Below are 11,229 nucleotides of genomic sequence, written 5' to 3' on the forward strand. Positions count from 1 at the left end.
CCAAATAATAGTTCACATTTCCTGTTGATGCAGGATTATTTTCCTACTGTGAGAAACTGGTCAAATTAAGATAGTACACCTGTATGTGTGTTTTATTCACTGAGCTAACCAATATGCCAGGGTGTTTTTTAGTAATTCCGTAGTTAGCAATTAGACACAGCTATAATGCTGGAGTACAGATCCCCCAGGAAGATATATGGACAAGTTTTTACACTAAACATAATATATGGGCTAAAATAGATCAACAAAATATTTTACAAACCCAGACAATTCAGTCTTGTCTCAAAACGTCATAATATCTAGCAAAGTGGATACAGTAAGCTCTATCAACCAGCTCAACACAAAACAGGAATACAATGACAAACACAAATCCCAATCACAAAAATGTAATTTCCCTATCACATACCAATATGTTTGTCGATGTAGAAGAAGGCTGCTCTGGTTCTTAGTCCCATTGTCTTTCCTCCACCTCCTCCACCTCCTCCACTGCTGCGTCTTGTCTTCATGGATCTCATCAAGCTGCACCTGCGCAGAAAACGACATAACACAACAACATCCACACACAGCTAAAACATAAAGTCAATCTGTACAAGCTCTACGTGCACAAGCCCAACTGTCACATCCCTCTTCCCCTCTCCCTCATCTCCCTCTCCTCCTCTCCTCCATCACACAGGAAACCTGGCCTTCCTGCAAACAAGCGTCGGAGCATGGAAAGGGGACAAGGTCGCGGCCGGGGGCAGGTATGGAGGGAGAGGATGTTTTTGTCATTCCTCAACCCCCCTGGTTAAGAGGCCTGCTGTCGTCTATCCTGAGGAAACTGGCTCACGTCATTGGTGCTCAGAGGAGCACTACAGCTCCAGCCATAGGCCTGCACATGCTCAGTAGCAGGCCCACAGCGACACAGACACCATAGCTGCAGAGAGGGTCTGATGCAGATATCAGCAATGACCCCCACATGGGAGGAACAAAGTAGCTTTATTTTTATGGATAGTTGGGATACTGTACAGTAAGCCAATGTTTAATGTAAAGGGAAAGGCGTCAAGGTCAGTTCAATATCTTTATCGATATGTTTCTCTCCAAAGCTAGTTGCTGTTGAACCAGCAGGAAACATTATACTTTACTGTTTCCAAGCCAGCGGCAATTATCCATTTCCTGTACATAATAGGCTACAGTAGGGCCTGGCCAGCTGTGAATGTGTCAATACTCCAGCAGGTGACTGCTCAGTGAAAAACAGCCTAACAGCCTCAAAGGGAGGTGGCTCTTCAAAATTCATCAGTCATTAACCATTGGTGAAGTCACATCAGTCATTAACCATCTCCCAGCTGCCCACTTCACTGAGGATAGGAAACTCTGTCACCACCGATAAATCCACTATAATTGAGAATTTCAATAAGCATTTTTCTACGGCTGGCCTTGGTTTCCACCTCGCTACCCCTACCCCGGTCAACAGCACTGCACCCCCCACAGCTACTCGCCCAAGCCTTCCCCATTTCTCCTTCTCTCAAATCCAGTCAGCTGATGTTCTGAAAGAGCTGCAAAATCTGGACCCCTACAAATCAGCCAGGCTAGACAATCTGGACCCTTTCTTTCTAAAATGATCTGCCGAAATTGTTGCAACCCCTATTACTAGCCTGTTCAACCTCTCTTTTGTTTTGTCTGAGATTCCCAAAGATTGGAAAGCAGCTGCGGTCATCCCCGTCTTCAAAGGCGGGGACACTCTAGACCCAAACTGCTACAGACCTATATCTATCCTACCCTGTCTTTCTAAGATCTTCGAAAGCCAAGTCAACAAACAGATTACCGACCATTTCGAATCCCTCCGCACCTTCTCCGCTATACAATCTGGTTTCAGAGCTGGTCATGGGTGCACCTCAGCCACGCTCAAGGTCCTAAACGATAACGTAACCGCCATCGATAAGAAACAATACTGTGCTGCCGTATTCATTGACCTGGCCAAGGCTTTCGACTCTGTCAATCACCACATCCTCATCGGCAGACTCAATAGCCATGGTTTCTCAAATGATTGCCTCGCCTGATTCACCAACTACTTCTCTGATAGAGTTCAATGTGTCAAATCGGATGGCCTGTTGTCTGGGCCTCTGGCAGTCTCTATGGGGGTGCCACAGGGTTCAATTCTTAGGCCAACTCTTTTCTCTGTATACATCAATGATGTCGCTCGCTGCTGGTGAGTCTCTGATCCACCTCTACGCAGATGACACCATTCTGTATACTTCTGGCCCTTCTTTGGACACTGTGTTAACAACCCTCCAGACGAGCTTCAATGCCATACAACTCTCCTTCTGTGGCCTCCAACTGCTCTTAAATACAAGTAAAACTAAATGCATGCTCTTCAACCAATCGCTGCCTGTACCTGCCCACCCGTCCAGCATCACTACTCTGGACGGTTCTGACTTAGAATATGTGGACATCTACAAATACCTAGGTGTCTGGTTAGACTGTAAACTCTCCTTCCAGACTCATATCAAACATCTCCAATCCAAAGTTAAATCTAGAATTATCTTCCTATTTCGCAACAAAGCATCCTTCACTCATGCTGCCAAACATACTCTCGTAAAACTGACCATCCTACCAATCCTCGACTTCGGCGATGTCATTTACAAAATAGCCTCCAATACCCTACTCAATAAACTGGATGCAGTCTATCACAGTGCCATCCGTTTTGTCACCAAAGCCCCATATACTACCCACCACTGCGACCTGTACGCTCTTGTTTGCTGGCCCTCGCTTCATACTCGTCGCCAAACCCACTGGCTCCAGGTCATCTACAAGACCCTGCTAGGTAAAGTCCCCCTTTATCTCAGCTCACTGGTCACCATAGCAGCACCCACCTGTAGCACGCGCTCCAGCAGGTATATCTCTCTGGTCACCCCCAAAGCCAATTCCTCCTTTGGCCGTCTCTCCTTCTAGTTCTCTGCTGCCAATGACTGGAACGAACTACAAAAATCTCTGAAACTGGAAACACTTATCTCCCTCACTAGCTTTAAGCACCAGCTGTCAGAGCAGCTCACAGATCACTGCACCTGTACATAGCCCATCTATAACTTAGCCCAAACAACTACCTCTTCCCCTATTGTATTTATTTATTTTGCTCCTTTGCACCCCATTATTTCTATTTCTACTTTGCACTTTCTTCCACTACAAATCTACCATTCCCGTGTTTTACTTGCTATATTTTATTCACTTTGCCACCATGGTCTTTTTTGCCTTTACCTCCCTTATCTCACCTCATTTGCTCACATTGTATATAGACTTATTTTTCTACTGTATTATTGACTGTATGTTTGTTTTACTCCATGTGTAACTCTGTGTTGTTGTATATGTCGAACTGCTTTTCTTTATCTTGGCCAGGTCACAGTTGTAAATGAGAACTTGTTCTCAACTTGCCTACCTGGTTAAATAAAGATGAAATAAATAAAACAATTAAAAATTAACACTTCATTTATCAGGCACCAACAGCTGTGTCTGACCCAAAGACATAACACGTACAGTACGACTGACACTGGAGATTTGAAGACTCAAAACCTAATATTTTCATAAAACAAAGTTTTACCTCTACCCATGATGATAGTGAGCCTACCCGCATCACAGGGGAAAGTCCAAACGTGACTGGGCCTCCGAATAACAGGATGTTTATAGATACGCCTGGGGGATCCTGTGCCAGAGAGACAGCTCTGTAACACGGGGAGGGAGATGGGCAATGGTAGTGGAGGAAGAGAGGAAGAGAGGGAGAGAGGAAGAGAGGGAGAGAGGAAGAGAGGAAGAGAGGGCGAGCGGAAGAGAGGGAGATAGGGAGGGAGCAGAGCAGGTCAGCCAGGCGGCATCTGGCCAACCAAATATAAAGTCTTCTATTTTCTTGGCCACTTATCTGTTCTAAAGCCTTTCCCCAGCATTACCTAAAGCCTTTTGCCAGCATATCCTTAAGTCTTTCCCGAACATGTCCTAAAGCCTTTCCCTTTTATGTCCTAAAGCAGGAGTCACCAACCCTTTGATCGCGGTCGACAAGTCGATCTTGGAGCATTCCAAGTCGATCGCGAGGAATGTTCAAAATCAAAGAAAAAAAAATCATAAATGTCTAAACGTTTTAATTAATTTATTATTATTTATGACTTTAATTTCAAATGTGCCATGTGTGAGCCCTGTGTGTAGTGATGGGGGTTGAGGGGCGGGGGAGGTGTATATCTGGCCAATCAAATACAGTTTCTAGGTTTAACGTCTGACAAATTATGTCCTTGACTCCCGCCTTAACTTGCTCAGGCACTTGTTGTAACGCTCACGAGCTATCAAGCTAACGATACGCAAGCTAACGTAACGATGGAGGAGGCACAACGGAAAAAGCAAAAAACATATAATTTTCATGTAGAATGGGAACACGATTTTCTGCTCACCGTAGTTAAGGACAAAAGGATTTGCTTGATTTTGTCACCAGGCTGTAGCGCTCGCAAAAAGGGGTAATTTGTAGCGGCACCACAACACCATCCACCCCTAGTTCAAAGAAACCTACCCGCTAAAGAGCACACTTCGTTCACAGAAAGTTGACGAGCTCAAGCAGTCGCTTTTTACCAAACCGACATCTAAAAGTAATGCTGCAACAGAGGCATCCTTCCATGTCAGCCATCTCTTGGCTAAACATAAGAAATCGTTCACCAATGGAGAGCTATACAAGCAGGCAATGGCCGTTGCCGCAGAGATGTTATCCAAAGATTTCAAAAACAAAGAGGACATTAAAAATGCTATCGGAAGTGTGCCACTTGGCCCAACCACTGTGACAAGAAGGGTAGAGTCGTTATCGGAGGACGTGAACCAACAAGTGCTCAAGGATTTATCACTTTGTGAGTGCTTTTCACTGCAATTTGATGATTCCCAGGATATGACAGACACTGCACAGCTGAGGGCGTTTGTTCTCATGGCTTTTAAGGAGGCTTTTCTCACTCTTTTACCATTAAACGAGAGGACAAGAGGTAAGGACATTTACAACGAGTTTAAACGTTATGTGCATGATAACAGCATTCCCATTCATAAGCTGGTAGCGATCACTACAGACGGGGCACCGGCAATGCGTGGGGTGCATTCGGGCTTCGTTGCACTGTGCCGTCGTGATCCCGATTTCCCAGAGTTTTTGAACGATCACTGTGTGATCCATCAGCAAGCACTAGTTAGTAAAGTAGTGGACTTGTCTCATGTCATGACACTTGTCGTTATGATTGTTAATTCGATTCGTGCAAAATTACTTCAGCACCGCTTGTTTAAATCTTTATTAGATGAGCTTAATGCCGCATAAGGTGACTTGATTCTCCACGCTTGCGTAAGGTGGTTGAGTGGTTGATTTGTTGACTTGTTGCCCGAGATCAAATCATTTCTGGAGTCACGAAATGAGGAGCATGAGGAACTGTCTGATGATGCATGGCTGCTAGACTGAGGTTTCCTCATGGACATAAGAGCAAAACTGAACCAGCTCAACTATGAGCTTCAGGGAAAAGACGTGGCACACATGATCAGCACTGTCAATGCCTGTAAGGCCAAGGTGGGTGTGTGGGCCTCTCAGCTGAGGAATGGAAGTCTGGTGCACTTCCCAAACCTGGAGAGAATGTTCCAAAACATCGGAAACAAAGATGCTTTTCTCCCTTCAAGAATTCTCTGCCCACCTGGAGAAACTGGCATACGAATTCAACAGGCGTTTTCAGGAGTTAAATGACATAGGAGAGGTTGTTGCATTTATCTCAAATCCTTTCCTCCCCATTGAGATTGAGGAGGTGTCCGCCAAATTCCAGTAAGTATTTGCTTTACCAATCAGAGTTGACATGGAGATAATTGAATTGCAAAATTACATTGAGTTGAAAGCAAGATCAAGAGACAGTGCCCTTTGGGGTCCTGTAAACACTGAAACGTTTTCCCTCCTTTCATCCTGCTCACTTAAGGTGAAGGCTTACTTTGGATCAACATATTTACATTTACATTTACGTCATTTAGCAGACACTCTTATCCAGATCGACTTACAAACTGGTGCATTCACCTTATGATATCCAGTGGAACAACCACTTTACAATAGTACATCTATATTTATTTTTTGGGGGGGGGGGTTAGAAGGATTACTTTATCCTATCCCAGGTATTCCTTAAAGAGGTGTGGTTTCAGGTGTCTACGGAAGGTGGTGATTGACTCCGCTGTCCTGGCGTCGTGAGGGAGCTTGTTCCACCATTGGGGTGCCAGAGCAGCGAACAGTTTTGACTGGGCTGAGCGGGAACTGTGCTTCCGCAGAGGTAGGGGGGCCAGCAGGCCAGAGGTGGATGAACGCAGTGCCCTTCTTTGGGTGTAGGGACTGATCAGAGCCTGAAGGTACGGAGGTGCCGTTCCCCTCACAGCTCCGTAGGCAATCACCCTGGTCTTGTAGCAGATGCGAGCTTCAACTGGAAGCCAGTGGAGTGTGCGGAGGAGCGGGGTGACGTGAGAGAACTTGGGAAGGTTGAACACCAGACGGGCTGCGGCGTTCTGGATGAGTTGTAGGGGTTTAATGGCACAGGCAGGGAGCCCCGCCAACAGGGAGTTGCAGTAAGATGGGAGATGACAAGTGCCTGGATTAGGACCTGCGCCGCTTCCTGTGTAAGGCAGGGTCGTACTCTGCGAATGTTGTATAGCATGAACCTACAGGATCGGGTCACCGCCTTGATGTTAGCAGAGAACGACAGGGTGTTGTCCAGGGTCACGCCGAGGCTCTTAGCACTCTGGGAGGAGGACACAATGGAGTTGTCCACCGTGATGGCGAGATCATGGAAAGGGCAGTCCTTCCCCGGGAGAAAGAGCAGATCCGTCTTGCCGAGGTTCAGCTTGAGGTGGTGATCCGTCATCCACATTGATATATCTGCCAGACATGCAGAGATGCGATTTGCCACCTGGTTATCAGAAGGGGGAAAGGAGAAGATGAATTGTGTGTCGTCTGCATAGCAATGATAGGAGAGACCATGTGAGGATATGACAGAGCCAAGTGACTTGGTGTATAGCGAGAATAGGAGAGGGCCTAGAACTGAGCCCTGGGGGACACCAGTGGTGAGAGCACGTGGTGCAGAGACGGATTCTCGCCACGCCACCTGGTAGGAGTGACCTGTCAGGTAGGACACAATACAAGAGTGAGCCGCGCCGGAGATACCCAACTCAGAGAGGGTGGAGAGGAGGATCTGATGGTTCACAGTATCAAAGGCAGCAGATAGGTCTAGAAGGATGAGTGCAGAGGAGAGAGAGTTAGCTTTAGCAGTGCGGAGAGCCTCCGTGACACAGAGAAGAGCAGTCTCAGTTGAATGACCAGCCTTGAAACCTGACTGATTTGGATCAAGAAGGTCATTCTGAGAGAGATAGCAGGAGAGCTGGCCAAGGACGGCACGTTCAAGAGTTTTGGAGAGAAAAGAAAGAAGGGATACTGGTCTGTAGTTGTTGACATCGGAGGGATCGAGTGTAGGTTTTTTGAGAAGGGGTGCAACTCTCGCTCTCTTGAAGACGGAAGGGACGTAGCCAGCGGTCAAGGATGAGTTGATGAGCGAGGTGAGATAAGGGAGAAGGTCTCTGGAAATGGTCTGGAGAAGAGAGGAAGGTATAGGGTCAAGCGGGCAGGTTGTTGGGTGGCCGGCCGTCACAAGACGCAAGATTTCATCTGGAGAGAGAGGGGAGAAAGAGGTCAAAGCATAGGGTAGGGCAATGTGAGCAGGACCAGCGGTGTCGTTTGACTTAACAAACGAGGATCGGATGTCGTCGACCTTCTTTTCAAAATGGTTGACGAAGTCATCCGCAGAGAGGGAGGAGGGGGGGAGGGGGAGGAGGATTCAGGAGGGAGGAGAAGGTGGCAAAGAGCATCCTAGGGTTAGAGGCAGATGCTTGGAAGTTAGAGTGGTAGAAAGTGGCTTTAGCAGCAGAAGCAGAGGAGGAAAATGTAGAGAGGAGGGAGTGAAAAGATGCCAGGTCCCCCGGGAGGCTAGTTTTCCTCTATTTCCACTCGGCTGCCCGGAGCCCTGTTCTGTGAGCTCGCAATGAGTCGTCAAGCCACGTAGCAGGAGGGGAGGACCGAGCCAGTCGGGAGGATAGGGGACATAGAGAGTCAAAGGATGCAGAAAGGGAGGAGAGGAGGGTTGAGGAGGCAGAATCAGGAGATTGGTTGGAGAAGGATTGAGCAGAGGGAAGAGATGATAGGATGGAAGAGGAGAGAGTAGCAGGAGAGAGAGAGAGCGAAGGTTGCGACGGCGCAATACCATCTGAGTAGGGGCAGAGTGAGTAGTGTTGGAGGAGAGCGAGAGGGAAATGGATACAAGGTAGTGATCGGATTTTTGGAGGGGAGTTGCAGTGAGATTAGTAGAAGAACAGCATCTAGTGAAGATGAGGTCAAGCGTATTGCCTGCCTTGTGAGTAGGGGGGGACGGTGAGAGGGTGAGGTCAAAAGAGGAGAGGAGTGGAAAGAAGGAGGCAGAGAGAAATGAGTCAAAGGTAGATGTAGGGAGGTTAAAGTCACCCAGAACTGTGAGGGGTGAGCCATCCTCAGGAAAGGAACTTATCAAGGCGTCAAGCTCATTGATGAACTCTCCAAGGGCACCTGGAGGGCGATAAATGGTAAGGATGATAAGTTTGAATGGGCTAGTGATTGTGACAGCATGGAATTCAAAGGAGGAGATGACAGATGGGTCAGGGGAGAAAGAGAGCATGTCCACTTGGGAGAGATGAGGATTCCAGTGCCACCACCCCGCTGACCAGATGCTCTCGGGGTGTGCGAGGACACGTGGTCAGACGAGGAGAGAGCAGTAGGAGTAGCAGTGTTTTCTGTGGTAATCCATGTTTCCGTCAGCGCCAAGAAGTTGAGGGACTGGAGGGTAGCATAGGCTGAGATGAACTCTGCCTTGTTGGCCGCAGACCGGCAGTTCCAGAGGCTGCCGGAGACCTGGAACTCCACGTGGGTCGTGCGCGCTGGGACCACCAGGTTAGAGTGGCAGCGGCCACGCGATGTGAAGCGTTTGTATGGCCTGTGCAGAGAGGAGAGAACAGGGATAGACCGACACATAGTTGATAGGCTACAGGAGAGGCTACGCTAATGCAAAGGAGATTGGCATGAAAATTAACTAAACAACTGGGGAAGCGAGAGAGCAGGGCCTTCCTCACTAACAATTCACTGAAACATTAAAACGCTCAAATATAACTTTTCTAGCTACCACTAGAAATTAAAATTGATGTAAACTACAGTGGTTCAATGTTTCCAGGAATAGGCTCAAACTTAGTTTATTCCGCTAGATAACTTGGTACAGTATTCTTCCGTGAAAACCCACCTAGTGCACCGTGTCCTATGACGCCGTAGCTAACTAGCTAACTAGCATGCTAGCATCCTATAACACACGGTTAGCACCAATACTTGGTAACAACAAGCTACCAATGGATAATTCGTGTCCGTGTCTAGTTCATAACGCAGAAGTAAGTAAACGTTGGCTAGCTAACACAAAGTCAGTCCTGCTAGCTACACAAGTGGACTACACATCTCAAATGTTCCGAAAGTTAAGCTTACATTGCAAAAATCTTATTGACTAAAAATTATACAGCTAGCTGGTAGGGTTAGCTAGCTAGCATTGGGCGCGTTGTTGACTATGTTAGAAAATGTTGCTGGCTAGCTAACCTCGATAGTTACTCTGTACTACGCCTTTATTTTGATATAAAGACAACTATGTAGCTAGCTAACATTACACTAGTCAAAACATATCTCTGTGAGATGGCCTTTTCACAGATTAAAATAATCAAGTCAAAGAACACGTCTTGTCTAACAAATAGACATCTCACAGACAGTGTCAGACATCTCACAGACAGTGTCAGACTTGTTGTGTCAAACTATGAGCCAGACTATAGAGCACTTGCTGATAGTGTGCAATCACAGCCATCACATTGAATGTGTGTGTTTGGGGAGGGGATCTCATCCACAGACATCAGCGTGAGTGAGTATTGCCAGTTTGAAATCTGTTGTAGGCTCTATTGTTTACAAAAGGATATGATCTGTGTTGTATGTTGTTCAAAAAGGGAAAGTGAAACAGTACTGTACATGATTGGCTTAGGCCTGTAATTGACTGGTTATTGAGGTAATATATGAATGGTGAATGAGTAATAGGCCTGTGGAATTACTGAAAAATGTAATATGACTGTTATTAAATGTTGAATGATAGTTGCACTTACTTCTGATTATTCTATTTGTATAATTACATGAATACTTTGCTTGTGACTGACAGGTAACAAAATAAAGAATGTCAATGTGGAACTACATTCTGTCCTTGTTTTGTTTCATCATTTTTTGCAAGTGGTAGATCTTGGTTTACATTTAGACTTGGTATGTGATCTTAGGCATGAATAGGTTGGTGACCACTGTCCTAAAGCCTTTCCCAAACATGTCCTGAAGCCTTTCCTTTTCATGTCCTAAAGCCTTTTGCCAGCATGTTCTAAAGCCTATCCTTTTCATGTCCTAAAGCCTTTCCTTTTCATGTCCTAAAGCCTTTTGCCAGCATGTTCTAAAGCCTATCCTTTTCATGTCCTAAAGCCTTTCCCAAACATGTCCTAAAGCCTTTCCTTTTCATGTCCTAAAGCCTTTCCCCAGCATGTCCTAAAGCCTTTCCCCAGCATGTCCTAAAGCCTTTCCCCTTCGTATCCTGAAGGAAAAACCCTCAATCACATGAATACGAAGACAAACACTTTTTCAAGTTTCAAATTGTATTCATCGTATGTGCAGGATACACATGGTATTGTCAATAATTATGTCGTGGTGTTGCAGGGAAGACCAAAATGCAGCGGGTATATGGATACTCATTCTTTTAATTCACAAAAAGAGTAAAGCATCCACAGAAAAAACAAAACAATAAATGATACTCACAACTAACAACAGTGTGGCAGGCTCAACAAGCAGTGCTCACAAACAATTCCCCACAAACACACAGACAAACACACCCAACTAATATAGGACTTCCAATCAAAGGCAACACCACACAGCTGCCTTCAATTGGAAGTCCACCCCAATTAACTCTACACAGAAACACCCAACCTAGACAGAACATAGAAAACACAACTTCTTCTGCAACGCCCTGACCAGAACTTATACACCTACTCCACCTGCTGGTCAGGACGTTACATTACCCCCCCCCCCCCCCCCTAAAGGTGCAGACCCCGAATGCATCTTCAAAAGAAAAAACACAGAACACCCAAAACAACCCG

The 11,229-nt window shown here is 46.2% G+C and overlaps 1 long non-coding RNA gene across 1 annotated transcript in view; it reads right to left on the reverse strand.

The window, feature by feature from the left end:
• LOC106609850 (uncharacterized) overlaps positions 1-578 on the reverse strand; it is a 21,953-nt gene extending 21,375 nt beyond the window's left edge. The window contains exon 1 of the long non-coding RNA XR_001329769.3: positions 407-578. This is a non-coding gene — a long non-coding RNA (uncharacterized LOC106609850). The remainder of the gene's footprint in view (positions 1-406) is intronic.
• Between the last annotated feature and the right edge of the window lie 10,651 nt (positions 579-11,229).

Source organism: Salmo salar, chromosome 01, assembly GCF_965601325.2.
Source record: "Salmo salar chromosome 01, fSalSal1, whole genome shotgun sequence".
NCBI classification, from domain to species: Eukaryota; Metazoa; Chordata; class Actinopteri; order Salmoniformes; family Salmonidae; genus Salmo; species Salmo salar.